At 48.8% G+C, this 12,753-nt stretch overlaps 1 pseudogene; it reads left to right on the top strand.

Moving 5' to 3' along the window:
• Positions 1-982: 982 nt before the first annotated feature.
• Positions 983-1,248, top strand: LOC125998195 (guanine nucleotide-binding protein G(s) subunit alpha-like; annotated as a pseudogene).
• Positions 1,249-12,753: the final 11,505 nt, after the last annotated feature.

The raw sequence follows: 12,753 nt of genomic DNA on the forward strand, positions 1-12,753 counted from the left end.
TCTTTGAAGATTTTCCTGGCTCTTCTGTTGTATGGAGTTGTTATGCAACTCATCTTCTATATCACTGATTCTGTCCTCAAAGACTGTTACGCTGCTTGTGAGGTTTTCCACCGATGTTTTCTTTTTTTATTTTGGGGTCATACCCAGTGGTACTCAGGAGTTACTCCTGGCTCTGTGCTCAGAAGTCGCTCCTGGCAGGCTCAAGGAACCATAATGATTGCCTGGAATCAAACAGGAGTTTGTCCATGGTTGGTTGCTTGCAAGGCAAACACCTTAGCACTATGCTATTGCTCCGCCCACCCCCCTGAGGTTTTCATTTCACTCATACTTTTTAGCACCGATATTTCTGTTTGAAGTTTTCTCATTTCCACTTTCATATCCTCTTGAGTCTTCTGGGCTGTCAGTTTCATCATTACTTTAATTTCATTGAACATTCATAATATTTCCTTTCTAAAGTCCTGATCGGAAATGCTGTGTCGATGGCAGGTAGTGGTTGAATTTTCAAAACTAACATCTTCAGTCACAAGGTATCATGGGGTTCTGCATAGTTTTCTCATTGTGAAATTTGATATATGTTATTAAGTGTTGTGAGACAGCTACTTGACCGGAAGAAAGTTGTGGAAGAAAGGCAACTGTGTCTTGTTCACATACCCATTGTGGAGGTTCAATCTCTGGCCACTGCTCAAAGATGCTCTCTTTCTGATATACTCCGGTGAACTCTTAACTGATTTCTCCTCTCCCCCAAACCAAACTCTGCCCACAACCAACAGGCAGATGGGTCTGAGTTCATGTATCAGTAGGGATGTGTATGTACTGTCTGCTGTCTTTCTGATGTATTGCACATTCTCTCAAACATGTTTCCTTGAGCAGCTCCTGCAGCTCCTGCCCTCCTCCTCCTCCTCCTCCTCCTCTTCCCTCCTCTGCTCCTCCCCAAGCCGCCTTCAGAGCCAAACCCCTGCCCGGCCCCGCCCCCGCTGCCGCCATGGGCTGCCTGGGGAGCAGCAAGACCGAGACCAGGAGAAGGCCCGGCGCCACCAGGAGAAGGCCCAGCGCCAGGCCAACGCTGCACAAGGACAAGCAGGTCTCTCGGGCCAAGCACTGCCTGCTGCTCCTGGGTGCCAGAGAATCTGGTCAAAGTACCATTGGGAAGCCAATGAGGATTCTCCATGTCAATGGGTTTCCTGGAGAGGGCAGGAAGAGGAACCGCAGGTTGCAAGGAGCAACAGTGATGGAACAGATTGTCCTTAGATGGTGACTACAGTCTCATCTTCTCGCCTCTGTCCTTTCCCACTGTGTGTGCTGTAACTCCTGACTTAGGAACTTCTAAGAATATTCTGTCGGGGGCCTGTCACCTAACTGCTGATAATAACAACCCTTCCTTTCTCCCCCCCCCCCGAAAAAAAGTTACAAAAATATTGGCCACAGGTAGTGTACCAACTACCACCTTACAGTTCTGTGTATGTGGCTGGCGTATCCTACTGCACCAAAGTTGGCATTTGAGAGGCATGTCAAGTCCTTTTGAACCACTGCTGTGCTCCACCCTTGAGCCCTACTAATTTCCTCGTCAGCATCTCCGTGTGCCTGTGCTCTACAACTAGAATAAGTATTAGCTACTAATATGTGATAAATAAAAACTCTCTGCATGTCTCAGCAAAAAAAAAAAGTGTTTTTTTTTTCTCTTCCCTCTTATTTCCTGAATAAAATATTTTATTTAGGAGCTGGAACAGTGATGTAAGCGGTAAGGCGTCTGCCATGCCTGTGCTAGCCTAGGATGGACCACGGTTCAATCCCCGAATCCTTATATGGTCCCCCAAGCCAGGAGCAATTTCTGAGCACATGACAGGAGTAACCACTGAGCGTCATTGGGGGTGGCTCAAAAACCAAAATATATTTTTTATATAATTCTATCATTTCTAAGATATGAGAGTTAATTGACCTAGGATCTAGAACTTGGTCAATGGTCAAAATTTGCTTTCTTCTAGAAATTCTCCATTCTGGTCTAAGGTTAGGATTCCCTGAGAACTTGGTGTTTGGGAACCAGTTCTTATATTTTTGAAGTAGATATTAGGTATACATGACAACTGCCTAGAGAGGCTGATGAGATTACAAGCATCCATGCTGGACAGGTGCTCACAGCAGTCTCTAGCAGTCTAGGCCTCTCCTGCCACCCCAGAAGACACAGGAAGCAGAGGTATAAGGTACGTGGAAGAATGCTATCCCTCCACCTTCCTCTTCTTTCTTCTTTATTTTCCTTCCTTCTCCTCAGCACTCCTTCACTCTTACTCTCCACATCTCCCCTCTATCTTCCTTGATCCCTAAATTATTCATATGAAGTGAGATAGCTGAGTCGGATGACCTTGAACATGTCAAAAGTCACCTCTTTTGGGAGGCACTTGTCCCAGCTGTAACAATATCTTTTAGTTCACATGCTGTATAAAACTATTTTTAATATCTACATACTGAAACATTTAAGTTTAAACATTTAAGTTTTTGCACTTAAAATACTTGTTTCATGATTGACACTGTGAATTCCTCTATATTCCTACATATACATATTCGCAAATATTCGCCTAATGCTGTAGGCGGCTTCTGTCCGACAGACATTAGTGAGATTTTGGTGAATCTACTTTAGGGAGAGTGGGTTGCAAGGGCGGTGAAATATGAAATATAAAATAATGAAACCACAGAGTATGTGGGGTCAACACATCTTCTGGCAGGAGTGCGACCAATTTATTTTCCAAACAGGAGGTTTTATAGGGGTAAGCCAGTCACAGGTGCAGAGAAAGATGTTTACAATAACAAAGCAAAGTAAATTGCAAAAGAAAAGGTCACACTCAGGGCATTGTCAGGGATTGAACCCACGCCTTCCTGGGTCAGCCATGTGCAAGGCAAATGCCCTACCAATGTGATAACATTCTGGCCCCTGCACATTTCTTGAATATGAAAATTTAAACAATTATCATTCCTAGTTGACTATAGTGTGATACAAAATATGCAATAGAGGTTCATAATGTGTTTTTCTATAAGATAGCAACAAATCCTTGAAAGTCTTAGAACCACAATGAAAGAGGCTTGTACTGGCCAAAGATTGACAATAAGACATGACATCAAAGGATTGCACTGTACCAAATATTTTGAAATTAAGTTTGTAATGATTCTTTAACTATAAAGTGCCATTGGTAAATTTTAGAAGTTGCTAGGACAACTTATGAAAATTGTTTATGAAAATTCATAAACAAGGGGAAAAACACCACTAGCACTGATAACTGAATGAGAGCCAGATTAAGTCCTGAGCTGCATTCATTGTGGTTTCACAATCATATATATATATAATATCTCATTTGAAAACTCAAACTTTAGCATCCATTCACTAAGTAATGAACACATATAGTCATATTCAGGAAAATGTATTAATCTATAACAATCTCAAACCGTTCTCTTCATTAGATAGTGTGACGAGAACTTGTCAAATCTGGGCATATTATCACTTCCTGGAAAACATACTGGACAAACCTTACAAATTTCCCATTGGGATCTGGAGGGTACTGCACCCTCTCTTCAGCAGGTGGGACTTTCAAACTCCAAGGGACTGAGTGTGGGGCAAGGATTGTCAGCACCAGGCCCTGAGTAGAGGACTTTGCGGCCCAGAATCTGGAGGCTGAAGTCCTGCCAAGTCCTCATGCCAGTGTGCTCTGGAGGGTCACCCTGTGCAGGGCCTAGTTGAGCCAGGGAGGTGGCAACCCCAATGCACAACCCAAGTCCCAGACTGTGGCTAGTGCCTCTGACCTCCTCCCTGGACGTGGTCTCTGGGGCCCCCCATGAGAGCTTTGGGGGCCCATGCAGCCTTTCCTCTCTGACATGCCCAGGGATGTCACTGTGTGCTTCTATAGGCCCATGCGGAGCCAGAGCTTTGGGCTATTGAAGCTCTAAAGTTTTGGGTGAAGTTTGCAGTTCAAGATGGAAATTTAGTCAATTTCAGAACTTTTTGAGGTACTGATGTCGCCTCAGAGTCTTCCAGATTCTGAGAGGCGCCTCCGGCTGCTACCCACTGCCTGGACCTGTTCCAGCCCATCTGTGGCCCCAAGAGGCCTGGTGGAGGTCAGCAGAGATGCCCTGTTCCTGCCTGTCAAGCTGCCATGTGGTCCTGTCAGGAGCATCTTCCCATGGGGGCCTGCAGTGCAGGGAGCCCCTCTGGTTCTGCAGCTCCTGTGGAACACTGGCTGGCAACCACCACCACCACCTGCACCAGCCTCCCTGCAAGACCATCACTGGCACTCCAGCAACGGGAGCGCAGGTGGTCCCGGCTCCTTGCACCACCGCCAGCTCAAGCCTCCCCGCAGGGATTATCACTGGAACGCTAGCAACGGGAACACAGGTAGCCCTGGCTACTACCACCACACATGCTTCATACACGGAGGAGCAGACGATCTGGAATACTGTGTGGAAGTGGTAAGAGGTGGAGTGGTCTGTGGCAGCCACTGACAGGAGGCCCTTGCCCTCAGAGGTGCCAGTGGGTCAGTGCCAGGGCTGCCAGAATACCCACAGCCTGGCACCCTGAGTAGCACTGCAGCCGGAGGCTCTGCCCCAGTTCATGCCCGCCAGGCACTGAAGAAAAAGATAAAGCCCTGGGCCAATCTGTGAACCCAAGCGACTATGCCTGTGCCCTCAAATGGCTTGGAAAAAGGAAACATTAGGATTTGTTCCTGCTTCGGAAACCACAAGAGATGCCTCCACGGGCCAAGATCCTCCGCCTCTCCAGGCCCTAGGACCAGGCCGTCCGCCCATTCAAAGACTTCTCTGAATCTCTACCAAATCCAATAGCCCAGGTCAGCTCAAGGACACCCAACCACATTCTGGCACTGTCCAGCTGACAGTGGTACCTCAAAAAGTTCTGAAAAAGCCATGTAAAATTTCCCATCTTGGGCAAACATCACCCTCGTGCTAGCCAGCCTCCTGCTGCAGCCAATGCCCCCGTCCAATGTGCAAAGGCACTAAGAGAATATATACTTCGACTGAAAACTCCCCCTCCGTGAGAGCTTTGGGGGCCCATGCAGCCTTTCCGATCTGACATGCCCAGGGATACACGGCTGGGAAAGAGGAAGCATTAGGATTTGTTCCTGCGTCGGAAAACACAGGAGATGCCTCCAAGAAAATAATCAAGCCCTGGGCCAATCTATGAACCCAAGCGACTATGCCTGTGCCCTCAAAAGGCTGGGAAAAAGGAAACATAAGGATTTGTTCCTGCTTCGGAAATCTGTCAGTGAATACATTGTGAGACCAAAAAACTCCCACCCGTGAGAGCTTTGGGGGCCCATGCAGCCTTTCCTCTCTCGTTAGGATTTGTTCCTGCATCTGAAACCACAGGAGATGCCTCCACGGGCCAAGATCCTTCGCCTCTCCAGGCCCTAGGACCTGGCCGTCCGCCCATTCATAGACTTCTCTGAGTCTCTACCAAATCCAATAGCCCAGGGCAGCTAAAGGACACCCAACCACGTTCTGGCACTGTCCCGCTCACAGCGGTACCTCAAAAAGTTCTGAAAAAGCCATGTAAAATTTCCCATCTTGGGCAAACCACCCTCATGCTGGCAGTGCGAGCCACCCTCCTGATGCTGCCGATGCCCCCCCTCCAGTGTGCAAAGGCACTGAGTGATCACATTGTCAGACCTAGAAACTCCCCCCCATGAGAACTTTGGGGGCCCATGCAGGCATTAAGAAGTGCATCAGTGAAAATTCTGGCAGACCAAAACACTCCCACCCGTGAGAGCTTTGGGGGCCCATGCAGCCTTTCCTCTCTCGTTAGGATTTGTTCCTGCATTGAAACCACAGGAGATGCCTGCACGGGCCAAGATCCTCCGCCTCTCCAGGCCCTAGGACCAGGCCGTCCGAACATAGAAAGATTTCTCTGAGTCTCTACCAAATCCAATAGCCCAGGGCAGCTAAAGGACACCCAACCACATTCTGGCACTGTCCAGCTGACAGCGGTACCTCAAAAAGTTCTGAAAAAGCCATGTAAAATTTCCCATCTTGGGCAACCTTCACCCTCATGCTGGGAGCGCAAGCCAGCCTCCTGCTACAGGCGACGCCCCCTCCAGTGTGCAAAAGCACTAAGCAAATATATTTTCAGACATCAAAACTCCCCACCATGAGATTTTTGGGGGCCCATGCAGCCTTTCCTCTCTGACATGCCCCGGGGTGCACTGCTGAAATAGAGGAAGCGTTAGGATTTCTTCCTGCGTCGGAAACCACAGGAGATGCCTCCACGGGCCAAGATCCTCTGCCTCTCCAGGCCCTAGGACCTGGCCGTCCGCCCATTCAAAGACTTCTCTGAGTCCCTACCAAATCCAATAGCCCAGGGCAGCTAAAGGACACCCAACCACATTCTGGCACTGTCCCGCTGACAGCGGTACCTCAAAAAGTTCTGAAAAAGCCATGTAAAATTTCCCATTTTCGGAAAACTTCACCCTTGTGCTGGCAGCGCGAGCCACCCTCCTGCTGCAGCCGATGCCCCCCTCCAGTGTGCAAAGGCACTGAGTGATCACATTGTCAGACCTAAAAACTCCCCCCCCATGAGAGCTTTGGGGGCCCATGCAAGTGGTAAAGAGATGTTACAGCGAAATGTCTGTCAGACCAAAAATCTCCCACTCGTGAGAGCTTTGGGGGCCCATGCAGCCTTTCCTCTCTCGTTAGGATTTGTTCCTGCATCTGAAACCACAGGAGATGCCTCCACGGGCCAAGATCCTCCGCCTCTCCAGGCCCTAGGACCTGGCCGTCCGCCCATTCATAGACTTCTCTGAGTCTCTACCAAATCCAATAGCCCAGGGCAGCTAAAGGACACCCAACCACGTTCTGGCACTGTCCCGCTCACAGCGGTACCTCAAAAAGTTCTGAAAAAGCCATGTAAAATTTCCCATCTTGGGCAAACCACCCTCATGCTGGCAGTGCGAGCCACCCTCCTGATGCTGCCGATGCCCCCCCTCCAGTGTGCAAAGGCACTGAGTGATCACATTGTCAGACCTAGAAACTCCCCCCCATGAGAACTTTGGGGGCCCATGCAGGCATTAAGAAGTGCATCAGTGAAAATTCTGGCAGACCAAAACACTCCCACCCGTGAGAGCTTTGGGGGCCCATGCAGCCTTTCCTCTCTAGTTAGGATTTGTTCCTGCATTGAAACCACAGGAGATGCCTGCACGGGCCAAGATCCTCTGCCTCTCCAGGCCCTAGGACCAGGCCGTCCGAACATAGAAAGATTTCTCTGAGTCTCCACCAAATCCAATAGCCCAGGGCAGCTAAAGGACACCCAACCACATTCTGGCACTGTCCAGCTGACAGCGGTACCTCAAAAAGTTCTGAAAAAGCCATGTAAAATTTCCCATCTTGGGCAACCTTCACCCACGTGCTGGGAGCGCAAGCCAGCCTCCTGCTGCAGGCGACGCCCCCTCCAGTGTGCAAAGGCACTAAGCAAATATATTTTCAGACATCAAAACTCCCCACCATGAGATTTTTGGGGGCCCATGCAGCCTTTCCTCTCTGACATGCCCCGGGGTGCACGGCTGAAATAGAGGAAGCGTTAGGATTTCTTCCTGCGTCGGAAACCACAGGAGATGCCTCCACGGGCCAAGATCCTCTGCCTCTCCAGGCCCTAGGACCTGGCCGTCCGCCCATTCAAAGACTTCTCTGAGTCTCTACCAAATCCAATAGCCCAGGGCAGCTAAAGGACACCCAACCACATTCTGGCACTGTCCCGCTGACAGCGGTACCTCAAAAAGTTCTGAAAAAGCCATGTAAAATTTCCCATCTTGGGCAAACTTCACCCTCGTGCTGGCAGAGCCAGCCACCCTCCTGCTGCAGCCGATACCCCCCTCCAGTGTGCAAAGGCCCTGGGAGATTATATCACTAGACACAAAACATCCGTGTCCTCTGGAGGGAGCCTATGCAGGTCCCAGTCGAGCCAGGAAGTGTGCAACCCCAATGCACATCCCAAGTCCCAGTCTGGGACTAGTGCCGCTGGCCTCCTCCCTGGACATGGTCTCTGGGCAGCCCCCCTGGCTGCTTTGAGGCCCATGTGGCCTTTGCTCTCTGACATGCCGAGGGGTGTCACAGTCACTGTGTGCTTATATAGGCACTGGCTAGAGCCACAGCTTTGGGCGATTGAAGCTCTTTGCTTTGGTCTAGATGGGCAATCTTTTCACTAAGGCGAAGACTTTCCTCTGGTACAACAGTGGGCTGGAAGGCAGTCACTGTCAACCGTGGTCGCGCTACTCTTCGGACGACTCCATGGAGTGTGAGAGGCACCTCCACCCCGCTACCGGGACCTGTTCCATCCCATTTGGTGGCTGTGGCTGCAAAGGGCCTAGTGGAAAGCAACTGAGACGCCTGTCCCTGCCCGTACAGCTGCCCCGTGGCATTTCTTGTTGGCCACAGCAGCGAGAGTGGGTCAGGGCCAGGCCTGTCAGCACATCAGCAGTTGGGAGCGCCTGACTCCAGCCTCTGTCCCAGCCTCTGCCCCAGTCCCTCAGAGCCTGAAGCAGCAACATTCAACGCCTGGGCCGTTCTCCCCGAGAAAACACATCTGCCTGCACCCAGGGGGAACAGGGAGCAGCTGGGACCTAGGGCCGACGCCCCCAAGGGCCAAGATTCCCTGCTTCTCCAGGCACAACGACCAGGCTGCCCCCATTCCCCGAGGCCTTAAGCCTCTAACGTGAAATCAAATACCCTAGGGCAGAGCAGGGACATCCATGACACTCCCGACCAGGAGCCTCCTGCTGCAGCCGATGCCGCCCTCCAGTGTGCAGAGGCCCTGGGCCCTTCATCAGACACACAACAGCCCTGTGCTCTGGACGGAGCCTATGCAGGGCCCAGAGGAGCAACGGAGGGGGCCACCCCGATGCGCAACCCAATTCCCAGGCACTAGGGCTGGGGCTAGTGCTGCTGGCCTCCTCCCTGGACTGGTCTCTGAGCCCTCCTGGCAGCTTTGGGGGCCCATGCAGCCTTTCCTCTCTGACATGCCCAGGGATGTCACAGTCACTGTGGAGCCAGGGGGCCAGAACTTTCGGAGTTCTTGTCCATAATGGGCAACATTTTCACCCTCTATGGATATGTGTTGTGGCCCTGTGGGCTGCCCGGTTGTCGGTTGACTAGTCCTTGAAGAGGCGCCTCCGCCCCCAATCCCTGGGCTGGCTGGGGGCCTTGTGGAGGGCCCTGTGGAGAAGCTCCGTCCTTGCCTGTTCAGCTGCCGGGTGGGCATCTTGATTTGGCTCATTGGACCGGGGCCTGCAGTGCGGGGGGGCCTCTCAGGTCCAGGAGCGGGCAGGTTCTTGCTGGCGCTGCCAAACACCCGCTGGGTCCTTCCATCACCAACTGCGCTTGGAGGATTCTGTGGAGGAGGAGAGTGGTGGGTTCCCAGGGACGAGCCCTTGTTGCCCCAAGGGATGCCAGCGGGTCAGCAGTGTCAGGGCAGCTCGGCCACAGCCCCTGCCCACCGTGGCTGGGCAAATGCAAGTTGCCGCTGCTGCCGAGCAGCCTTGGCTGCCAAAGCATGCATACCTGCAGCCTGTCCTGGGGCAGATTGGACACTCCCCCGATGCCAAGGGACGCCTGGACGTTCGGGTGAAGAAGAGCATCGACAGGCCTGTGGCCCGAAGTCCTGGGACGCTAAAGGAGCAGACCACCCCGGGCAGAGCAGTGGCACCCAGCCACACTCCAGCCGACCAGGCTGGTGGCTCCATTCAGTCTCTGCTGCCGCAGATGCCGTCCTCCGGGGTGCAGAGTGCCTGGGCCATTCCATCAGCAGACACACAACCACCCTGCCCGGCCAGCGCCAGGTCTGATTTGGCCTCTGGCTCCTGACCAAAGTCTGTACTAATGATGTTGCATTAAATAATTAATGATGGGTCCAAGGCCTTATATAACCTTTCAAGACCACTCCCCGGAATGGGAGGGTCTCAGGTAGGTACACCTAAATCCAGGGTGGAGTTACAAATGGCACTAACTGTCAGTTCCTACTAACGGCACTAACTGCCAGTTCCTACTAACGGCACTAACTGCTGTCTGTCCTAACGACCACCAGAAGCAGACAGTGCAGTATTCTGGGGGGGGGGGGGTATTCTCTGGAGAACGAACATCAGGGCTCCCCCAAGCAAAGCACATATTCATTCCTTCACTTTGCCCTTCAGTCAGCTCCCGAAGTGATTTCAGCTCAACTTAGCCGGCAAATAAAGCCAACCAGGGACCTCTTGTGATATCTCTTTTCAGTACTTTAACTAGACAAATGCGATAAGCATTCATAGCTATTTTCTGATATGTAAGGAGCCAGATATCAGGAGAATATGCAACTCTAAAGCGTAAACCACTAATGGGATAAATTTTGACAATAAGAATAAAATCGGAACAATGTTTGAACAGAATCAGAATTTCCATTTTAGCTTTTACAAATTTGAAAGAGAAAAATGCAGTCATATACTATATCAGATATAGTATATATTAATTAAGAAACAAAACATTTGGAGTGATCATTATTCAGTCCATTAAGTTGCATATATAACTTTTTTAAGTGTTGAAAAAATTTTTAATTTAGTATGTTCAAGATAGCAGTTACAAAACCAAAATTTGTAGTTTGTATTACATATTAATTTTGCCGTTGATATTTACTATAACACCATGATTTACCAAATTACTCATAATACAGTTGTTTCAGGCATTAATGTCACAAACTAATCCCATCACCAGTGTGAGTTTACTTTTAACAGTGACCCAGATTTCCCACCTACCACCCTAGCCTGCTGCCTTCTAGGCACCAATAAATTTACTTCATATTGTTTGTTACAACACAAGGCAAATAGAATTATCAAAACTTACATCAACAAGGGTCGATTTGAAATAACTTTTCTATCTCTTATGGTATTACCAAAATCAGTTTCTAAAGATTTACAGGGCTGTGGTTGGGGTTTTTTGAACCTTCTGTGTTGCATTTACGTGCACTGGACTTGGGTGATTTTCATATTTGCCCATTCAATTTACTGGGTTGACACTACTCTGAAATGGTGAGGTGTCAGTAGCCATGGAGTTGAGAAATGGTCACTTGGCAGTTTGAGGAGGTAATGGTGGCATTGGGAATGTTTTTCTTAGAGGGTATAGAATATGGCACTGTACTGCTGTGGCTTTAGGCAGGAAGGAAAAGCTGCCTCCACCTACTCTGAGAATGCCTCAGAGGTATAAGTCTGGGTCAGACTACCTGAGAAGAATGAGTGACCATTCTTTTCTTTTGGAACTTGGTAGAGGAGATAGGCCACTATCTGCCAGGATGATGGCCTTGTGGGTGTGGGTTGCTGGTATTCCTGTGAAGGAAGGGGTGTGATATGGTGTTTATCCAAATGCATTCCAATTATCCCAGATATTTCAGCCATTAGTTTCTTCTCACCTGAGAAGATTCAGCTACTCAAATTATTGAAATCTCTTCAATTAGCTTGTGCTTTTTTGCCATGATAAAGAATAATTTTAATGAGAACAATAATTAAGTTTTAGGAGATATATTCTGGCAAAAGGCACAGAAGAAGAAACAGAATTAGGAAAAATAAGTGAGAGAAAGAAAATATAACAAATAGAAGTAGGTGTATACTAATAGCTAATAATCAATTTCTGTGAGGCATGGTTTGTGGGACAAATTAAGATGACATGCTTGAAAACCCTCCATAAGCTGCACATTCACACTTGGCCCAAAGGGAAATCCCTTGTTCTCCCCTGTTCAGATACTGAGTGGTTCCCCCCAGATGTCTTGTTGTTTCTCAATGACCTCAAGTCCACTGTCCACTGAAGAAGGAATAACTGGGCAACTTGTGTTCTTTTGTTCAGCCTCCAACCAACTTCTTCCAGAGTTCTTTTACTAGATAATTGGTATTGCACCCATAAGAGTAAACTGGAAAGTTGGTTCGCATTCTGAGCACATAATATTGATTAGAACTTGCAAATCTTACCATCTCACTCCTATTTGGAGATTCCAGTCCAAAGGCTAATTGCTGAAATGTCACATCCTCAACATGTATTCTGCACTCTGAAATCAAACCAAACATGCAATGTAAAAATTAGTTCAATGAAGCAAGGATGAATGAGGCCACATAGGTGGAGTGGGTATATGCTGTTTTCAGGTACTAAATCAACGTAAAATTAATTACATTTCTTTGTAATCAATTGCTACTCAGGGTTATTGGCTTATGAATCTAAATTTGCTATCCATATATTACTGAAAAGAGCAGATCAAGATGACTGCAAGTTAGGGACAGGTTTGAATAAGTATAATATACTAAGTATATACAACAAGTATAATGCAGATAGGCAGGTAGACGGGGTGGGCGTCCTAGAAATGTGCATTAAAAAGCTATTCAGGTGCCATCTTAAAAGTATGAAGGTCGAAAATCCATTGAGATCCAAAAAAGAGAGCCAAGGAAATGCTGAACACACGAGAGAATCTTCTGGAGAAACAAAAGACCTCATGAAGAATATGAACAAGGACAACTCAAATCCCAAGATCTTTCCCCTAAAACCAGTCCCCTAGCAACAAACTCTTATCTTTAGAAAACACCCCAAGTGAGAGCAGTTTGGGAAAATCCTATAGAAGGCAAGCAAAGACATTCTTCATCTTGGGGATGATGCTATGAGGATTCATCCCATGCCCACTTGAAACACATGTCTATGTACTCTCTGCTGTCTCCCTATTGTAATATTGCACATTATCTCAAACAGCATTTCCTTTTTTTCCTC

This window comes from Suncus etruscus, chromosome 20 (assembly GCF_024139225.1).
Source record: "Suncus etruscus isolate mSunEtr1 chromosome 20, mSunEtr1.pri.cur, whole genome shotgun sequence".
Classification (NCBI taxonomy): Eukaryota; Metazoa; Chordata; class Mammalia; order Eulipotyphla; family Soricidae; genus Suncus; species Suncus etruscus.